Here is a 20883-nt window from a genome sequence, read left to right on the forward strand (position 1 = left end):
TTGCTTGTTTGTTTCCCTTGCTTGAGTAGACATTGTATTCGAAAAAATACTGCTGAGACCGATGTCAAAGAGCCTGGTTTTTCTTCTAACAGTTTTATGGTTTCAAGTCTTACATTCAAGTCTTTAATCTATTTTGAGTTAATATTTGTGTATGGTGTAAGATAATGGTCTCCTGTCATTCTTTTGCATGTGGCTGTCCAGTTTTCCCACAACCGTTTATTGAATAGACTTTCCTTTCTCCATTGTTGTTCTTGCTCCTTTGTCAAAGATTAGCTGTCCATAGATGTGTGGTTTTATTTCTGGGCTCTCAGTTATGCTCCATTGACCTGTGTGTGTCTGTTTTTGTGCCAGTTCCGTGCTGTTTTGATTACTATAGCTTTGTAGTATAATTTGAATTCAGGGAGTATGATACCTCTGACTTTGTTCTTTTTTTTCGGGATTGTTTTTGCTATTTGGGGTCTTTTGTTGTTCCATATAAGTTTTAGGATTCTTTGTTCTATTTCTGTGAAGAACGTCATTGGGATTCTGATTGGGATTTCATTGACTGCTTTAATTTGCTAAAGTAGATTGCTTTAGGTCATATGGACATTTTAATTATGTTTATTCTTCCAATCCATGAGCATGGAATATCTTTCCATTTCTTTATATCTTCTTTGATTTCTTTCAGTTATGTCTTATAGTTTTCAGTGTATAGGTCTTTCACCTCCTTTTGTTAAATTTATTCCTAGGCTACTTCCAAAATATATAAAGAACTCATGCAACTCAACAAGAAAAAAATGAACACCCCAATCAAAAAAATGGGCAGAGGATATGAACAGATATTTTTCCAAAGAAGATATACAGATGGCCAACAGGCATATGAAAACATGTTCAACATCACTAATTATTAGGGAAATGCAAATCAAAACTACAGTGAGATATTACCTCACACCCCTCAGAATGGTTATAATTAACTAGACAAGAAATAACAAGTGTTGGAGAGGATGTGGGGAAAGGGAACCCTTGTACACTGTTAGTAGGAGTGTAAACTGGTGCAGCCACTATGGAAAACAGTATGGAGATTTCTCAAAAAACAAAAAATAAAAATACCATATGATCCAGCTATTCCATGAGTAGGTATTTATCTAAAGAATATGAAATCAACAATTCAAAAAGATTTATGCACCCCTGTGTTTGTTGCAACATTATTCACAATAGCCAAGATGTGGAAGCAACCCAAGTGCCTGTCAATGGATGAATGGATAAGGAAGATGTGGTGTATATATATACAATGGAATACTACTCAGCCATAAAAAATACAGAATTGTGCCATTTGTGACAACATGGATAGACCTTGAGGGTATTTTGCTAAGCGAAATAAGTCAGACAGAGAAAGACAAATACCGTATGATTTCACTCAAATGTGGAAGATAACACAAACACATAATAAGGAGAACAGATTAGTGGTTACCAGAGGAAAAGGGGTGGGGGGAGGGAGGGCAAAAGGAGTGAAGGGGCACATGTGTATGGTGACAGAAGCTAGACTGTTGGTGGTGAACATGATGCAGTCTATACAGAAAGTGAAATATGATAATCTACACCTGAAATTTATACAATGTTAAAAGGCATTATGACTTCAGTAAAAAAAAAGAAAAATAAGGGGCTGGCCTGGTGGTGGAGTGGTTAAGTTTGTGCTCTCCACTTCTGGCAGCCTGGGGTTCGCAGGTTTGGGTCCCGGGCACTGACCTACACACTGCTTGTCAAGCCATGCTGTGACAGCGTCCCACATATAAAGTAGAGGAAGATGGGCGTGCATGTTAGCCAGTCTTCCCCAGCAAAAAAGAGGAGGATTGGCAACAGGTGTTAGCTCAGGTCTGCTCCTCTTCACACATACACAAAAATAAATAAAATAAATAAGGAAATAAAATAAAATTCTTTTCTTGATTCCTGCAAAAAAAAATCTTTAAAACCTACATTTATTTTGATTTCTAAAGTAATACATGTCTGCTACATAAGACTTGGGAAATAGAGAAGACATTAAAAGTAAACCATAATCCTACTGCCCAGAGAAGGCTGTTAATGTTTCATTTATTTCCTTTCACTCTCTTTTTGAAGTATGTATATGTGTGGGTATGATTGTTTAATATAATTGGAGTCATATCGTACCTGATGTTTTATAACATGTTCTTGTTTGCTTTCATTTTTCCACTAGCCGCTGTTAACATGCCTCTCGGTGTGTCTAAATTTTTTGAAGTTAAATGATGTTCTACTTACTTAATGACCATACCCTGACTTTCTTTTTTCGTATAGTCCCCAACATTTTCACTTTCCTTTCCCCTGTGTTTTAGGATGATGGTGATGATGAGTTACATAGTAATTATATCAGGCACTATTTTAGAAATTCTCTATGTTGGCACATTTAATTCTCGGAATAGACTACAGAGTTGGTGCTTTTATTAACCCCTCGTGATGGATGAGGAAACTGAGGTTGAGGAACTTGCCTAAAGTCACACACTCTGAGAAAGGACAGAACTGGCTTTGAACCTTGTCATCAGCTCAGAATCCATATTCCTAACTTCCTTGATGTTCCGCCCTCGTGAGCACTTTCTTTCTGGGTCAGGGACGTGCTCCTTAATGGAGAGGGTGGATTGTAATCCGGAACAATAATATTTTCTAGTTTTTTGGGTAAAGCTGGGTGTGCGTCTTGGCTTGGCCACTTGCACGCTCTGTGACCTTTAGTAAGTTATTTTACCTCTCTGGGCCCCCGGGGGCCTTCTCAGCTCTCAAGTTCTGAGACTGTAGTGGAAGAAGCAGAACAGAGGCAGCATTCAAGGACAGACCCAGAATGACAAGAACGTTATTATCCACTTGGATTTCAGGGGCACTTACATTTGGCCCCAGTAGACATTCCTGTGAGGGAGTTGTTTTTCTTCTCTTTTACTGAGCAGGGGGTGGGTGGTGCCCAGGAGAAATCCCCACAGAGGCCGTGAGGTTTCCTTGGACGCGCAGGTCAAGTGGTCTTCATGATAGGTGAATCCCATGACATACTTCCTTTGAATATTTTGACGTCTTGGGGCTTTTGTGGCTGACCAGCAAGTGTAGGGACTGAAGGGCACGTGTCTGGCCCCCTGTCACGTTGTTGGCGTCTCTTCCCAGCTGTTCTCTGAGGTTCACTGTGGCTAGAAGGATGTGCTAGAAGACTGGGGTTCTTTAGGGGCAGTGTGTGCTGGTGGGCTAGTGGGGTGGGCTGGGCAAGCCAGAGGTGACCAGTGTACTTTTCCTGGCATTGCTGATGAGGTGTGATCTGCCTGGTACCACAGATATTTTTCCAGGGTCCTGTCCCCTCACCCCTGCCCGGCAGAAAGAAAAGGAGAACCGGAAGACGCTTGTCTGACTCCTGTGCAGTTTCCCTTCTCTTTTCATATAGACTTAAGAAAAAAAAAAAAGGCAAAGGCTTTTGAACTTGGCCGGGTCCCAGCTGTTTACCCGGGAAGCGGCAGTGCTGCCCCAGGGCCTGTGGCCTTAATCTGCAGGTTCGAGGATGCTCTAGGGCAGGGCCTGGTGATCGTGTTCCTGTGCCAGCTCCTCTGGCAGATGGCTTTATTTTTCTGGTGTCATTTTCCCGTGTTTGCCAGGCATCTCTGAGGAGATGCTGACATTTTCATCTTGGTCCAGTTCTCCTAGAAACAAACAACAAAAGCGTACCTATTTAAAATTTTTTTCTATTGTGGACTTGGAAAATATCTTGCTTTTGCCAGGGGATGGGACAGCTTTTGTTCTATCCAGTGAAATGATTTGGGGACTTTATCTCAAAGTCCAAGTCCCTAAGATGATCAGGGTTCCAAGTTACCCTTGTTGTGTTTGGGCAGCGGGAGCGCAAATTAAATTGAACAGAGCAGTCATGAAGCACGAAGTGGACATTGAGGACATACATATATCAGTCATGTTTTCAAGCTTCCTGAGGGAACGAGGGTTGATGGTAATGATGATGTGTTGATAATTTTATTTTTATTTTTTTTATTTTTTCCCCCAAAGCCCCAGCAGATAGTTGTATGTCATAGCTGCACATCCTTCTAGTTGCTGTATGTGGGACGCGGCCTCAGCATGGCCAGAGAAGCAGTGCGTCAGTGTGCGCCCGGGATCTGAACCCGGGCCGCCAGCAGCGGAGCGCGCGCACTTAACCGCTAAGCCACGGGCCGGCCCTGATGTGTTGATAATAAAACTGATAATATCAGCATTTGTTGAGTACTCACTGTGTGCTAGCTAGTGTGCTCATTTAAACAACTCCGTGGTATGTGTGAATTTCTGTTTTACAGGAACAAGAAACTGAGGCTCGCGCCAGCCTGTGGCTTAGCGGTTAAGTGCGCGCGCTCCGCTACTCGCGGCCCGGGGTTCAGATCCCGGGCGCGCACTGATGCACCGCTTCTCCGGCCATGCTGAGGCCGCTTCCCACATACAGCAACTAGAAGGATGTGCAACTATGACATACAACTATCTACTGGGACTTTGGGGGTAAAAAAAAAGGAGGAGGATTGGCAATAGATGTTAGGTCAGAGCCAGTCTTCCTCAGCAAAAAGAGGAGGATTAGCATGGATGTTAGCTCAGGGCTGATCTTCCTCACAAAAAAAAAAAAGAAAAGAAACTGAGGCTCAGGTCAAGTCACTTGCTCAAGGTCACCTAGTAAGTAGGAGGGCTGGGTTTTAGACATAGGTTGAGTCACGGTTTCCACCTTTAACCTCTAGGCAAACTGCCTCCAAAATCACATTATAAGAGAATCTGTGCATTTATAGCTTCAAATTCTGAGATACCTAAAGAAATTGCTTTTGATAAGTAAAACAGAAGAAAAAAAATTTGTTCTGCCTTGCTGTTAGGTTTCTTTGAACTGAATATGACATATAATGGATATGACTAAAAAATCTGCCCTCTGATCCAGGCCTATTAGTTCATGTGTCTCAGGGCTATATGCTATTTTTAAAAAAGTTTTATTGAGGTATAATTTACATATCATAAAATTCTTCTATTATACATTCAGTGACCTTTAGTGAATTTATAGAGTTGTGCAAACCTCCCCATAATCTATGTTTAGAATATTTCCATTCCTGAAAAAAGTGGCCTCGTCCCCGTTTGTAGTCAGTCTCTGCTCCCACCCCCAGCCAACCACTAATCTGCTTTCTGTTTCTGTAGGTTTGCCTTTTCTGGACATTTCATATGAATGGAATCATTCAATATATAGTCTTTTGTGTCTGGCTTTACGTATTTTGAGATTCATCAATGTTATAATGTGTATTAATAGTTCATTTTTTTTTTTTTTTGTGAGGAAGATCAGCCCTGAGCTAACATCCATGCTAATCCTCCTCTTTTTGTTGAGGAAGACGGGCTCTGAGCTAACATCTATTGCCAATCCTCCTCCTTTTTTTTTACCCCCAAAGCCCCAGTAGATAGTTGTACGTCATAGTTGCACATCCTTCTAGTTGCTGTATGTGGGACGCAGCCTCAGCATGGCCAGAGAAGCGGTGCATTGGTGAGCGCCCGGGATCCGAACCCGGGCCGCCAGTAGCGGAGTGCGCGCACTTAACCGCTAATCCGCGGGGCCGGCCCAGTTCATTCCTTTTTAATGCTGAGTGATATTTCATTATGTGGATATACCACATTTTTTAAAATTCATTCACCAGTTGACGGACATTTCATTGTTTCTATTTCTTTGGCTATTGTGAATAATGCTGCTGTGATCATTTGTGTGCAAGTCTTTGTGTGGACAGATGTTTTCATTTCTCTTTAGTGGATTCCTGGGAGTGAAATTGCTGGGACGTATGGTATGTTTAACTTTTTAAGAAAGTGTTAAACTGTTTTCCAAAGTGGCTGTACCATTTTACCTTGCCACAGTCGAGGCATGAGGGGGTTCTGGTGGCTTCATATCCTTGTCAACACTTGATATTGTCTATTTTTTTGATTATAGCCATTCTAGTGGGTGTGTAGGGGTATCTCATTGTGTTTTTAATTTGCATCTCCCTAAATAAGTAATGATGTTGAGCATCTTTCCGTGTGTGTATTAGCTATTCATATACTTCTTTGGTGAAATGTCCATTCAATTTTTTTGCCTATTTTTTACTTGCGTTTTTTGTTTTATTATTGTCATTGAGTTGTAAGAGTTCTTTATGTATTCTAGAAGTAAGTCCCTTAGATATGATTTGTAAATATTTTCTCCTATCTGTGGCTTATCTTTTCATTTTCTTAATGGTGACTTTATTTTTTTTGGTGAGGAAGATTGACCCTAAGGTAACATCCGTTGTCAATTTTCCTTCTTTTGCTGAGGAAGATTAGCCCTGAGCTAACATCCGTTCCCATCTTCCTCCACTTTGTATGTGGGACACCACCACAGCACGGCTTGATGAGTGGTGTGTAGGTCTGCATCTGGGATCCGAACCTGCGAACCCTGGGCTGCCGAAGTGGAGCGCACAAACTTAACCACTGTGCCACCGGGCCAGCCTCTTAATGGTGACTTTTGAATAGGAAAGTTTTTAATTTTGTTGAAGTCCAGTTCATCGGTTTTTTCTTTTGTAGATTTTGCTTGGACTGTGCCTGTTAGCCTGTCTCTTTGGTTTAGTCTTAGTTTGAGTGCCCTAGTTTTCACTTTCACATCCTCCCTGGACCCTGCATTTATTCCTGTTGAGGACAGAAGGCACAGCCCAGCCTCCAAGTTCTCTTGCTAATACTCTGTGGTGGGCACCCTGCTGGAATTTTGTGTGCAGGTTACCAAATCTTGAGATGAAGGTGAAATGAGATCTGCCTGGCAGTTTATAATGGAGGGTCAGAAAAGAAAAAACGGCTCCATATGGAAGTGTTTTCTTTTTTTTAAAGTTAGTCAGGTACTTCTCTGCTTATTGATAACCACCAATAATAATAAATATCCCTTACATTTCTTTGAGGTTTTCAGAGTTTATTCACCTTTATCATCTCAGTTAAGTCTTTTTACAGATAAGGAATAGAAGGGTTTAAGTTCAATAGAAAAGTATTTAACAAAAATAAGTAGTTAATATTTGAGATACAAATATTATTTAATCATTTTTTCCAGGGCCTACCAAGAATTTTTTTTTTTTTTTTGGTGAGGAAGATCAGCCCTGAGCTAACATCCATGCTAATCCTCCTCTTTTTGCTGAGGAAGACTGGCTCTGACCTAACATCTATTGCCAATCCTCCTCCTTTTTTTCCCCAAAGCCCCAGTAGATAGTTGTATGTCATAGTTGCACATCCTTCTAGTTGCTGTATGTGGGACGTGGCCTCAGCATGGCCGGAGAAGCGGTGCATCAGTGCGCGCCCAGGATCCGAACCCGGGGCGCCGGCAGCGGAACGCACGCACTTAACCGCTAAGCCACGGGCCGGCCCTCAAGAATATTTTTCAGTGTTCACCATTCATCGCATAAAGATGGGTTGGAGGAGAGAATACCAGTGGGCTTTGTCTACTAATTTGATGAATCTCAGCTATAGTCAGAATCCTAGAATTGCAGGTTCTTGGTGTTGGAAGGGACCTTAAAACTTTAAGGTGCATTCTTTCGCCCATCACAGGAATCCTCAGATTGCTCTTGCTGGTGGATAACCCTCTCTTTGGTTCCTAGACATGCCCAACAAAAGAGAGCTTATAACTCCTCAAGCCCATGGGGTCAATTCTTGGATAATTTTAAGTATTAGAAAATTATTTCATATGTGGAGCATAACATTCCCTTGTGATTTTCACCCTTTGGCAATACAGAACAACTTAATGCCATTCTTTTTTTGTGTGTGTGAGGAAGATCAGCCCTCTGCTAATATCTGCCAATCCTCCTCTTTTTTTGCTGAGGAAGACTGGCCCTGGGCTAACATCTGTGCCCATCTTCCTCTGCTTTACATGGGACGCTGCCACAGCATGGCTTGCCAAGTGGTGCATCGGTGCGCGCCTGGGATCCAAACCGGCGAACCCTGGGCCGCCGCAGCAGAGCGCGTGCACTTAACCACCTGCACCACCGGGCTGGCCCCTTAATGCCATTCTTGATTGGCAATTCTTCACATATTTAAGAGTAGCTACCTTAAACCTTCACTTCTGCAGGTCCACATACAGGTCCTGTTCCATCAACAGGGGGTATTTAATTTTGTATTGAATTTGGATTCCAGACCTGTGGCCATTCGGGTTACTTCTTGCTAGATGTGCTTTAGATTGTCTACATCTTTTGTGCCCAGATCAAACCTACACATCAGACATGGGTGACTGGTAGCGTTTAGTGAGCCTGTCAGTTCCTTTGGTGTGGACAGGGGCTGCCCAGGGGTGAGACTTATTTAGCAACTGCATTGCACTGTTAGTGTGTAAGTACGTAGTTGACCAAAACCCCAACTTTTTTTTTTTCGTCTTGTGGATTTTGGCCAAGCTAGTTCTCCCTTAGTCTCTTTTTATATAGTTTCTGTTTTAAACATAAATGCAGGATTTTACAGTTTATTATTATTTAAATATTAATGATAACACTAATAACTAGCTTCTATTGAGAATTGACTGTGTTGATCTTGTTGGATTTTACTCAGGATTTGCCTTTTGGGATCATTGGAATCTTGTTTCTTGCCCTTTCTTGTTTCTTTCCCAAGAAACTTCTCTCTATCTGTTGAGAGAGAAGTTTGCATATCTAGTTCCTACCCATCTGAGTATCCTCACTACCAGATACGTTTTGGTTTTGCCTAGTTTATAACGATGATGGGTGTGTAGGAGCAGATCCAGGTGGGGGCGGATTAAAGCCACCTGGATTTCTGTACTTATGTCCCTGTACTCCTCCATGGCGCCCCTGGTCCTGGGGGAACATGGCTCATTATTACACATTTCTGCTCTTTTGTGCATCAAGTCAGATTCTTCAGATCATTGCCCCACATGGCTTATGTAGTGATGATTATGAAGTACCTAGATCCATTTAGAGAAAAAGTGAAAAAGATGGATTTAAAACAAAATAGAGAAAGAAAAAAGATGGGCAATTTTTTCATTTTAAAATCTGTACTTAACCAACTCAGCCCTAACCTTTCTTTCCCAATCTGCTCCATCCTGTGGTCCTCATGATTACTTTCAAGTCATTAGTGCCCCTTCCATGCTGTGAACTGAGAGTCTCTCAACTGCTCCTCATCAGGAAGTGAGATGCTCTTTTCAAAAATGTTGTAGTTTGTATTTTCAGATGGTATTTTCTTTTCTGAGCAAGGAATGGGCTGTTCCCTGCAGAATCTGACTTAACTCATAGAAGGGCAGATTCAAAATAGGGGAAAATATTTGGAAATCATGTATCTGACAAGGAACTTGTGTCCAGAATATACATATATATAAAGTACTATTACAACTTCACAATAAAATCAACCCATTTAAACACAGGCAAAGGATTTGAATAGGCATTTCTCGGAAGAAGGTACAGATGGCCAATAAACACATGAAAAGATGTTCAGCATCACTAGTTGTTAGGGAAATGCAAATTAAACCACAATGAGATACCATTTCGCACCACAAGAATGGCTAAAATAAAAAAGACAGACAATAACAAGTGTTGGTAAGGTTGTGGGGAAATTTGAACCCTCATACACTGCTAGTGGGATTGTAAAATGGTGCAGCCACTTGGGAAAACAGTTTGACACTTCCGCAAAATGCTAAACATGGACTTACCATATGACCCAGCGTTCTACTCCTAGACCAGAAAGAAATGTAAACATATGTCCACACAAAAACATGTACAGGTTGTCTTTTTATTGTTGAGTTGTAATATAGTTTGGATACAAGTCTCTCGTCAGGTATATATGATTTGCAAATATTTCCTCCCATTTTGTCTTTTTACTTTGTTGATGGCGTCTGATGCCCAAAAGTTTTTAATTTTGATGAAGTCTAATTTATCTGTTTTTTCTTTTGTCACTTGTGCTTTTGGTTCTGTATGTTTTTATTTTTTTTTTAATTTAATTTTATTTATTTATTTCCCCCAAAGCTCCAGTAGATAGTTGTATGTCATAGCTGCACAGCATGGCTGGAGAAGCGGTGCGTTGATGCGCGCCTGGGATCCGAACCCAGCCCCCAGCGGCGGAGCGCATACACTTAACCGCCAAGCCACGGGGCTGGCCCCTGTGTGTTTTTGAAGTGCTAAAAATATTAGCTTATTTTTTATTCTGGGCCAGTTGGTTGCTATAATACACAAGAGGAGCTAGCTGTGAGTAATTGAATAATTAATGTACTTTGTTAGCGAAGAATAACAAGCCCACACAACTCAGTGTATTGATGGTTTTCCTTGTTTATCTTTGTATCCCCTCCCCCCAACACTGTGCATATGATAGACACTCAAAAAATACTTGTCAGGGCCGGCCCGGTGGCGCAAGCGGTTAAGTGTGTGCGCTCTGCTGCGGCAGCCCGGGGTTCGCCGGTTTGGATCTCGGGCGCGCACGGACGCACCACTTGTCAAGCCATGCTGTGGCGGCGTCCCATATAAAGTGGAGGAGGATGGGCACGGATGTTAGCCCAGGGCCAGTCTTCCTCAGCAAAAAAAAAGAAGAGGATTGGCAGATGTTAGCTCAGGGCTGATCTTCCTCACACACACACAAAAATACTTGTTGACTAAATCTAGAAAGGAAAATTTGTCTTTGCCAAAGACCTAAACTGTATTTTGTTCAGACTTTGAAGATAGGTCTGAGTTCAAATCTTAGCTCCACTTACAATGTGGCCTTTCTTAAACCACTTGACCTCCTTGAACCTCAGTTTCCACATCAGTAAAAGAAAGGCAGTAGTGTTTGTCTTGGAGGATTCTTGTCAAGATCGCATGTAAAACCCTTTGCACATGTAGAGGTTCCACAAATAGCAGTTACTGTTTATATCGATTAATTGATCTGTATCTCATTTCTCCATTTAGTAAAATGGGAATGATGCTCATCTTTAGCCATGTGAGTCATGTACATGAAGATTCATGAGACACTGGACTAGATTCTTCCCTGCTTCCTTTGGTAAATAAAATAGTCCATTTCTCAGAACCTCAGGAGAACCTTCCTTGGTTCCTGACCATCTCTGTTTTTGTAGAATTCATGTTGAAGGAACTTTGAGGGTATAAGCTGGTTGCACTATCTAGTACAGTAGCCATAGGCCATGCGTGGTCAAGTTAAAATTAACTGACATTAAAAATTCAGCTCCTTAGTTGTGCTAGCCACATTTCAAGTGCTGAATAGCCACGTGTGGCTAGTGGCTACCGTGTTGAACAGTGCTTATACAGAACATTTTCGTCATCGCAGAAAGTTCTGTTGGACAGCACTGGAGCAAACTGTTGAACAATTTTATATGACTATCTGTTCAGCGGCAGAGCCTGTAAGATAAGACTTTTCTGTCCACTCAGCAGAGTGGCCCCTTCCCAGCGCCTCTGCTGCCCCATTAGGGGGTCCTCAGGCTCAAGGACTTGAGTGCTTTAGAACCCTGGGAAACAGAGTTACATAACCCAGGATGATTTTATTCTTTCTTATTTTAGAAATTTCAACCTCTTCTCTGCTGAGGCTATGCCTTTTCAAGCAAGTTTGATCATTAGGGAGGCCAGTAGGGGGCTCTTTTGGACAGTTATGGTTGGGTGAATATCCTAGTGACCTGAGGGGGAGGCAAGATGCTTCCCCAAATCCTTAATTTTCTGTAAGGTATCAGAGGCTAGAAAAAAACCTATATTACAAACGGATATTTAAGGTTCTGGAAATTTTTTCCAATTATAGAATTAAGATAACGTTCTAGAGATTGGAGTCTCTGGAGAGAGTTTGACAAGGAACCCCTGAAGTCCTCTCTGCTTGTGACCCCATTAAACTGACATCAGTGGATTTCTTCCTGATGACTTTGGACATATTCTAATTAGATTGTAACGCAGCGGCATCCTTCTCCTTGACTTAAAAAAGCAGGAGGAGAATTAAATTCTTTTTGTCGACAGGTTTACTCTCGCATCTTCTTCCTTCCTCTTATCCTCCAAATCTTCTGAAATCATGCTTCACGTAAGCCATTTCTAGAATTCATGGGTACCATTTCTGGGTGTGGGGCACACCTAGATGAATGCTGAGGATGGTTTCTTTTTGACTTGATCCAGCACATGAAAACGTGCATTAAATAAGGGGCTGTGGGAATGCAGAGGGTTAGCATTCTTTCCCATCTACTTTTAGGCAAGTGTTGCCTTTGCCAGGCCAAGTGAATGAACCTACAGTCATCCTACATGGGAAGAAGTGATTAGTTTTAGACTGTTTCAGCATTTCCAAAACCTAGATTCTAGTGGTGTTTCTTAGGAAAGGCGGTCTGTGGTAGAATAAGTTTTCAAACAATGGGTAAAGCTCAACTAAACAGGTTTCTTTCCTGAAAGGGGCTCAGGACCTTTAATATGTTGAAGGGCATTATGGCTTTTCAGGAGGGGAGTATAGTGTGTATTTCCCGAACTTACTTGATCTTAGAACCCTCGTATGGCCCAGCATCTTGGGGACTTGCAGCCTGTGGGACACTTGTTAAGGAATTGCTAGACTGAAGGATGGTGTTCTGAGAAACAGGAAAACGCCCACTGTGGGAGAGAGCCAGTGGAGCAATTTGGTAAATACTTCTGCTTTTCGTTTCTCAGTTTTTGTTTCTCGGTGGTTATTTTTAACCCAAACAGTAGTCATTTGAAGCTCTCATAAACTTTTGGGCCCTTGTCAGATAAAAGTGCCCCAGACCTTGTGGAACCAGGAGCATCATCTGGCCTGAAGAGAAGGTAAAAATTGCTCTCTGATTTTTTTTTTTTTTAAAGGAACCTTTTAGTGAAGCTGCTAATTCAGTTCTTTCTGGCATACATTTAGGGTCTGCTAAATATATATTTCTGCTTCAAGATGCAATCGCATTCTAAGAAATAAACAATTTATAGGCAATTCTTGTATGATGAGAATCCATTAATGGCTTTTAGAAGACATCTAGAGGTCTAAGGGCAAATTTTGTTGTCACGGGGATAGATTATGTGTACATCGTGCTTCTGTTAATACTTTTCTGGGCAGATTAACTAAATGAACTTCTGTTTAACTTGGTCTAACAGTGTTAGCCAGGATAGTGCCTGATAATAACAACAGCAGTAATAATAGCTAACTTTTCTAAAGTGGTCACCATCTGCCAGGAACTATTCCAAGTATTATACATGTGTGAACTCATTTAATCGTCACAAAGATGCAATGATGTCCCTGTTAGTTTCCCCACTTTATTAATGGGAAAATACCGTAGGCATTCTATAATAGTGAAGACTAGAATTAATTTTTGGGTCTGTGTTCATATCAGTGAATAACAAAACATATTCTATAGTACCTTTTCTTTAATTTTGAAGTAGTACTTTTCATAAAATCCTAGGTAGTGTGTAGTACAGAATTGGTTTTGCGATCAATTTGTTCTTCTTAAGATATGTATCATGCATTTTATAACTTCTGACTTGGAATTGTTAGACGTCAGTAGAGGCTATAAAAATAGAATTTACTTGTATTTTTTCAACAGCCTTTTCTTGGACCAGTTTCTGTGTTTGATTCTAGGAAGGCAGAGCTGACTGAGCCACATCTCTGTCCTCGTAGAGATGTCATCAAATGGGGAAGAGGTGTAATCCTCCAAACAGTTATCATTTCTTAAGTCGTGATAGGGCAAGTGATTCTTGCATTTTATTTTAAGAAGTCAAAGAGAAAAAGTCTGTAGCCTGCAGTGAGACAGGAAGTCTGGGAGAAGCCACAGGTCTTGGATGATTTATTTTCCAGCTTTATTGAGATTTTATTGACATATAACATATGTAAGTTTAAGGTGTATAAAGTGATGATTTGATATGTGTATATATTGCAAAATGATTACCAAAATAAGGTTAGTTAACATCTTCATTCCCTTATACAATTACTATTTTTTGTGGCGATAACATTTAAGATCTGCTCTCTTAACTACTTTCAAGTTGTTATGAGAGGTTCGGGGATTCGATCGGAGACGTAAAAGACACTTTCCACTCCAAACAAATGGACCGAAGGTATATTTTATTATATAGAGGATAGTAAAGGTGACAGTCTGCAAACAGATCTAAATAGGTCAAATATTAAGAGGGAAAAAACATCAGCCCGACTGGAAAGGGAAAACACCCACATCGGCTGAAGAGAAATGACACAAATCAACCAGAAAGAGAAACACCAGGTTGACCGAAAAGAGAACACATCAAATTAATTACTTCATATCAAATCAATTACTTCACATCAGATCAGTTACTCACAACATCCACGCCCCACTGCCGGGAGAGCCCTGTCAATCGACGCGGCTGGGCAAGGATCACACGTCCTGGGCAAGGTGTCCCTTCCACAGGTGGAACTCTCCCCGGGTCTCAGTTTCCAGCAGTTTTTATACCATCAGTAATTTTCAGAGTAAGCAATTACAGAGTTTGCAGAGCAAGCATTTAGTGTTCCCATGCACAAAATGGTTATCAGTGGCGTACGTGCACTGAGCCCCCTGGCTAACGTCCCAGCCCAGTAGTTGTGTACGTGCATTGTTCTCTTTGGTTATCGTCTCAGCCCGGCACAGATGGCCAGTCCATTCTGGGCTACGACGCTCCAAGAGCCTTGAAATGTTACAACTTGCAACTCTCTCCGTGGGAGAAAGGCCAGTTCCCGGGAAAAGGCCAGTTCCCACCACACAGAAAGCAGCTTTGTATTTCTTTTTGTGCTGGTGGCTGTAGGTCAATGGAGCGGCCAAACATGGCTGTACTCATGTCAAGACATATTCGGCCGTGGCCGTCTCCATTAACCATAAGACACCATATGCACAGACAATGAACTTCGTACACAAGTACATAAGGCACATCCAAGAATCCAAAATCCAATGACTACAATAATTATAAAACTATCTCACAATAAAGGACCTAAACCCCAAGGTAACCAATCAAATAACCCCTTAGAATATGAAATGTTATTAACTTGATCTTGCAAATCATGTACAGCATCAAAGATAACATTAGATAAGGTAACACTTAGGCATAACAAATTAGCTTGTAGAAGTCCAGATCAGCCCCCATCGCAGAGGGTAGCAGAAGGCAGGGTAATAGAGAAATTATCTTATATTGCAAAGTTGCTTGTTGTTTCTGAGACCAAATTTTTCGGCCATTCATAGTCCAGGTTATAGGTCCCACTGGTGTAGAGCAGTTGGTCTAACTGTAGAGGGTCAAAGGTTGTCCTACAGATGTAACTAATGCCTCTGTGTGTAGGTCTGTAGCAGACATGGAGGTGCAGCACAGCATAGCGAACACAGCAGGAGTATCTATTTACGCAAAGAAACAGAATTTTTAGGAACATGATATAACTGTTCATTTCTTGGATACATAACTATGAGTGTTGCAGTGGGCCCTTGGGCCACTACTTCTGCGGCACGGGGAGCTGCATTGGATGGATGTGTCACTCACACTTTTGTTCCAGGTTTCTATCTATTTGTAGACCCAAATCCTTGCATTCCTCTTTTAGTTAATTCACTTGGAGGCTGTCCTTGTGACACATTTGGAGTCAAGAGGGGAAGCACCAATAATTGTCCCACTCGTTCTCCAGACTCTACAGTTAGTACTGTGTCACTACCATTATATAATATAAATTTTGTTTTTTCTTGGTAATCTGGATCAATGACTCCTCCCAGTACATCAATACCTTTTGTTGCCAGTCCAGAGCGTCCTTTTAACAAACCAAAGGTATTTTTGGGAAATTGTACCCCTATCCCAGTAGGGACTATAGACTGCTTCTTAGGGGGCAATTGAATAGAATGAACAGTAGATAAATCCAATCTAGCCTCTTCGGCCGTGGCACGAAAAGGCGGTTTAGCAGACTGAGTCAGGGGCCAATAGGTTAAGGTCATAAGCTCATGGGTGGCGGCTGCCACTTCTGTAATCTTTGCTGGTAACAACCTTGACAGAGGAGTCTCATTAGGGCCTAGTGGCCTGTTATTTAACATATTTAGAGCAGTACTTAGATGGTTGTGCCACCCCTTTAATGAGCCATGACCAAGTTTTCTCAATTGTTGTTTAAGCAATCCATTCATTTGTTCTATGAGGCCTGCAGCTTGGGGGTAATAAGGTATATGATAAATCTATTTTATATAATTTTCTTTGGTATAAGTTTGAATCAACTTACCTGTAAAGTGGGAACCGTTGTCACTCTGAATTTGCCTTGGTGTTCTATAATATAACTTAATTATATCTAATAATTTTATGGCACTCTGTTGGGTGGCCACTTTAGCTGGCATAGCCAATAAATAACCAGAATATGTATCAACAGCAGTGCAGGCATAAGTATATCCACAAGAATTTGGCAATGGTCCAATAAAATCTATTTGCCAGGTATGAGTGGGAAATAATCCCTTTTGGATATGACCTTGGTAGGGGTGTGGAACTCCCCGTTTATTTAACTGTTGGCATAACTGACATTGTTGTACTGCAGTGGCAATATCATCATGGGTGACAAGGATTCCCCTTTGTTGTGCCCACCTGTATGAAGTTTGTTCTCCCAAGTGTCCACTCTTTTCGTGGATTCATTGTGCTAAGCCTGGGTTGTGTGTTGTATGACTTCGCACCAGCTGATCAGTGTAAGAGTTATACTTTTGTTCTGTAGAAATTACAGAACTGTGAGCATCAACATGAAATACAGTAACAATTGTATTTTGGCATCATAATCATATGTCCTTTTTTGTAATTTTTTTTTTTAAGTTAAAAAAACTTTAATTTCGGCAGAAGTTTATCAAAAATATTAAAAGATTTTAAAACACTTGGTCAAATAGGAAATAATGCCTAGTTATTTATTTAATCAAATTGATAACAGAAACAGTTGAAGGCAAACAGAGAGTTAAAACAGTCAAAAAACAAAAACAAAAACCTTAAGGGAGAGATTTCAGTCCTTTCGAACATAGGAAATTATTTTAACAAAACATAGGTGTTTTGTCTTTTACATAGACTTACTCAAAAGAACACCTTTTAATCTCTATATAAAGAGTAGACTAAAAGTTTAAGAAAATTACCTTTAAAGAGAGAAAGCCAAATTTTAATTTTTTATCAGCTTACTTTAGCCAACTTGATCATGTGCAAAACTCTTCAGGGCTTCACTTTTACAAACTTTCTGTCACTTATTTTTTACATTTAGAATTTGTCCTATGTCTTTTTTCTTTTTTTAGTACTTTAGGACAAATTTATTTTTTTTAACAAAACAAACATAAATATCTCTATTTTTTATACCTTCTTTATGGACAACATACCTTTTGTTTTTTTTGTATACAGACTTTCTAGAAATGTGTACTTTCTCATAGAAAATTCCTCAACATGTACATAACATGTTTATCAATAAATGTAAGCATCTTTCAGTTTTTCTGAGATAAGAAACCAAAGGCAGACAAATCTATGTTTAGTAACCAATTTTTAATGTTTTATCTTATGTGGGAATGACCAGAGACTCAATAAATTTTTATCAACTTAATTTAGCAAAACTCTAAAGCTTCAAGTTATCAAAAAGATTTTGGAAGCTGTTTTTGAAATAACTTTGTCTTTTAGAAGTCTCTGTATATTAATTAAAGATTGTATTTCATCGTGAGAGGTTTTGAATCCTCTCTTTTAAGGGCGACCCTTAAGGTGAACTCATCAGATTCTCCAGAATAGCCATTTCAATTTTAAATTACTTCAAAAGTTTAAATTGAAATTGCCCCATTTTGGCCACTTTTCCTCTCTGGAGTCTATGGAATATTGTGGCAATGTGGTGTTACAATAAAAAACTTATCTTCTTGGATATGGGCTCCTAGCTGAATATAGCCCATTTAGCCAAGAGGTGGCCCAGAGGGCTCTCCTTGGGGACAGATGGAACTTCCCCCCTTCAAAATTACAAACATACAGAATAGACAGTTAAATGGGATCCCAAACAGAACAGATAGATGCATCTAACAGATTCTGGGTAAAAGTCCTACAATTATTTCCACTCCAGTAGGGATAGCCCTGCCTCTTAAAGAGACAGGACTCCAGATGGAGGGGAAGGGAGTTGTTGATGTAAGCAAAAACAAACAAACAGGCAAACAAACAAATAATTTTAGAGCCTGTTTCCCTGTCATAAGAAAAATGTGCCCAGGGTCAGCGGTGCCGGGTCAGATGGAAAGCACTGGGAGCAGTCCCTAGGGCAAATCACCTAGGCAGCTGCTGGACTGTTTCCCAGGACATCCCACCCGGCCCGGGCCCACCGAGCCACGGACAAAGAGCCTCCCGGCTGGCTCGCCAAATTATTATTGGATACATATTTAGGCTCTCTATTTGTCACTTAAGAGGGGCCAAATAAAACTAGAATGCCAGGCTCACGGCAAGGAAAGAGTTTCTATTTTGGGTGACATCAGCCGGGACTGTAAATTTGAAACTTTTTTTTTCAAGAGTACATTCTCCCTTGTATTTTATCTCTATCTTCCATAGCCCGACGATAAGCAGTCAATAAACATTAACCTCGCCGTGCCAGAAAAGAAACATTATCTCTTTTTTCCTACTGTCTGCAAAGTTTTGGTCACATCCAATGATTCATATCTTGCAGACGAACATCCCAAGATTCACATAATCTTGACCTATGAGCCCACTCCCCAGCCAGAGTGCAAAAGGGAGGGTCTTCCCATCCTGGGATCTCTTCCACCTTGGCTTCAGTTACCCTTTGTTTGAACAGGAAAGCCATCTCCTTAATCGAATCCTGCTCACAGCGCCAATTATGTTATGAGAGGTTCGGGGATTCGATCGGAGACGTAAAAGACACTTTCCACTCCAAACAAATGGACCGAAGGTATATTTTATTATATAGAGGATAGTAAAGGTGACAGTCTGCAAACAGATCTAAATAGGTCAAATATTAAGAGGGAAAAAACATCAGCCCGACTGGAAAGGGAAAACACCCACATCGGCTGAAGAGAAATGACACAAATCAACCAGAAAGAGAAACACCAGGTTGACCGAAAAGAGAACACATCAAATTAATTACTTCATATCAAATCAATTACTTCACATCAGATCAGTTACTCACAACATCCACGCCCCACTGCCGGGAGAGCCCTGTCAATCGACGCGGCTGGGCAAGGATCACACGTCCTGGGCAAGGTGTCCCTTCCACAGGTGGAACTCTCCCCGGGTCTCAGTTTCCAGCAGTTTTTATACCATCAGTAATTTTCAGAGTAAGCAATTACAGAGTTTGCAGAGCAAGCATTTAGTGTTCCCATGCACAAAATGGTTATCAGTGGCGTACGTGCACTGAGCCCCCTGGCTAACGTCCCAGCCCAGTAGTTGTGTACGTGCATTGTTCTCTTTGGTTATCGTCTCAGCCCGGCACAGATGGCCAGTCCATTCTGGGCTACGACGCTCCAAGAGCCTTGAAATGTTACAACTTACAACTCTCTCCGTGGGAGAAAGGCCAGTTCCCGGGAAAAGGCCAGTTCCCACCACACAGAAAGCAGCTTTGTATTTCTTTTTGTGCTGGTGGCTATAGGTCAATGGAGCGGCCAAACATGGCTGTACTCATGTCAAGACACAAGTATATAATATGGTACTGTTAATTATAGTCACTATGCTGTTCCTTAGATCCCCAGAACTTATTCATCTTATAGCTGGAAGTTTGCACCCTTTGACCAACATCTCCCCATTTCCCCCAGCCCTCCCATTCTACTCTCTATTCCCATAAGTTTGGCTTTTTTAGATTCCACATGTAAGTGAGAACATACGCTTTTTGCCTTCCTCAGTGTGATTTATTTCTCTCAGCATGATGGATCCATCGGATGACTGCTGAGTTGTTCCGCAGCCCTCACTAGAGTTCACCCAGGACAGTCAGCTTTGAGTTGTAGCATAACGCCACTCCTCACCCAGGCTTCTGACTGCTGGGGCGAGGGTTTAGCGGGGAGAGAGAAATACGTGCTGTGAAAGGAATACCAGAGGACCCCTTGATGAGTCCTAAATGCCCTCTCCAGGGCAGGGGCAGTTGTACTTTTCCTAATGCAAATGAAGAGAGGAAAGCCAAGGTCATTGGGAGAAATCTTTTGAAAATGAGAAAGTCTGGCCATGTGCTTGGTCATCATGGGCCTCCTTCGACACAGGATGTGGGTTATTCTTGATGCACGGTGAGCCCCAGGCCAGGGCCCTGTTACCCATGTTAGGCCCTGGCCAAAAGCCCAGGCTTCCCTTGCTTGAATCAGCTTTAAAGGAAAACGGGGGAGGGAATAGGAGGCAGAGTCTCCCTTGGAAATTCTGCACAAAGCTCCATTTTAAGTTGATTGGCAGGGCTCTGAGCTCTTGGAGAAGCCACATCTAACAGCCAACCCAGGACCTTACTGTAACCTGAAATGTGCCTCCCCGCCCCCAAATTCACCTTGCTGCTTGGTGTGCTGTGATAATTAACTATTCGTCTGTGGGTTGTATGATTTCACAGGTCGTGATGTTCTCTAGATAAAATGATTGACTGAAAGGCATGTTGGGAAGTTGTGGTTTTTCAGTGATGTATATTGAGTGCTCCCTATGTGCCAGGTGTTGTTCTAAGGATTTCTTATGTCCTTAACTCATCCAAGTCTCCCCACAGCCCCGTGAGGTGTGTGTCACTATCCCCACGTAACAGACCAGGAAATTGATGCTCAGAGAGGCTGAATGACTTGTCCAAACCGAGACTCAAATCAGGAAGTCTGGTTTGGAGGACAGTGGTTTGGCTTCTGCCTCCAGCAAGGAGCTAGTTAAATCATCCTGGGAAGATGGAGATCGTTTTTTAAAAAAAAAGTCGTTGAGGTACACAGCTCTAAACAAAGACACAAAAAATATCATCTTGATTATTGTAGCTATTATGTGATTATTTGTCTCTGGACATGACCAAGAGACTTTGAGTCATTTTTGTCTCCCAGGTCTCTGGCCTGGGTGACTGGGTGATGGTGAG

At 41.4% G+C, this 20883-nt stretch overlaps 1 protein-coding gene across 1 annotated transcript in view; it reads left to right on the forward strand.

Moving 5' to 3' along the window:
• The first annotated feature begins 12686 nt into the window (after positions 1-12686).
• The window catches only part of TMCC3 (transmembrane and coiled-coil domain family 3), a 215047-nt gene continuing 206850 nt past the window's right edge, over positions 12687-20883 (forward strand). Inside the window, exon 1 of the mRNA XM_058568647.1 lies at positions 12687-12704. The gene's annotated coding sequence lies outside the window, so the exon portion shown is untranslated. The remainder of the gene's footprint in view (positions 12705-20883) is intronic.

The sequence above is a fragment of the Diceros bicornis genome, chromosome 25 (genome assembly GCF_020826845.1).
Source record: "Diceros bicornis minor isolate mBicDic1 chromosome 25, mDicBic1.mat.cur, whole genome shotgun sequence".
NCBI classification, from domain to species: Eukaryota; Metazoa; Chordata; class Mammalia; order Perissodactyla; family Rhinocerotidae; genus Diceros; species Diceros bicornis.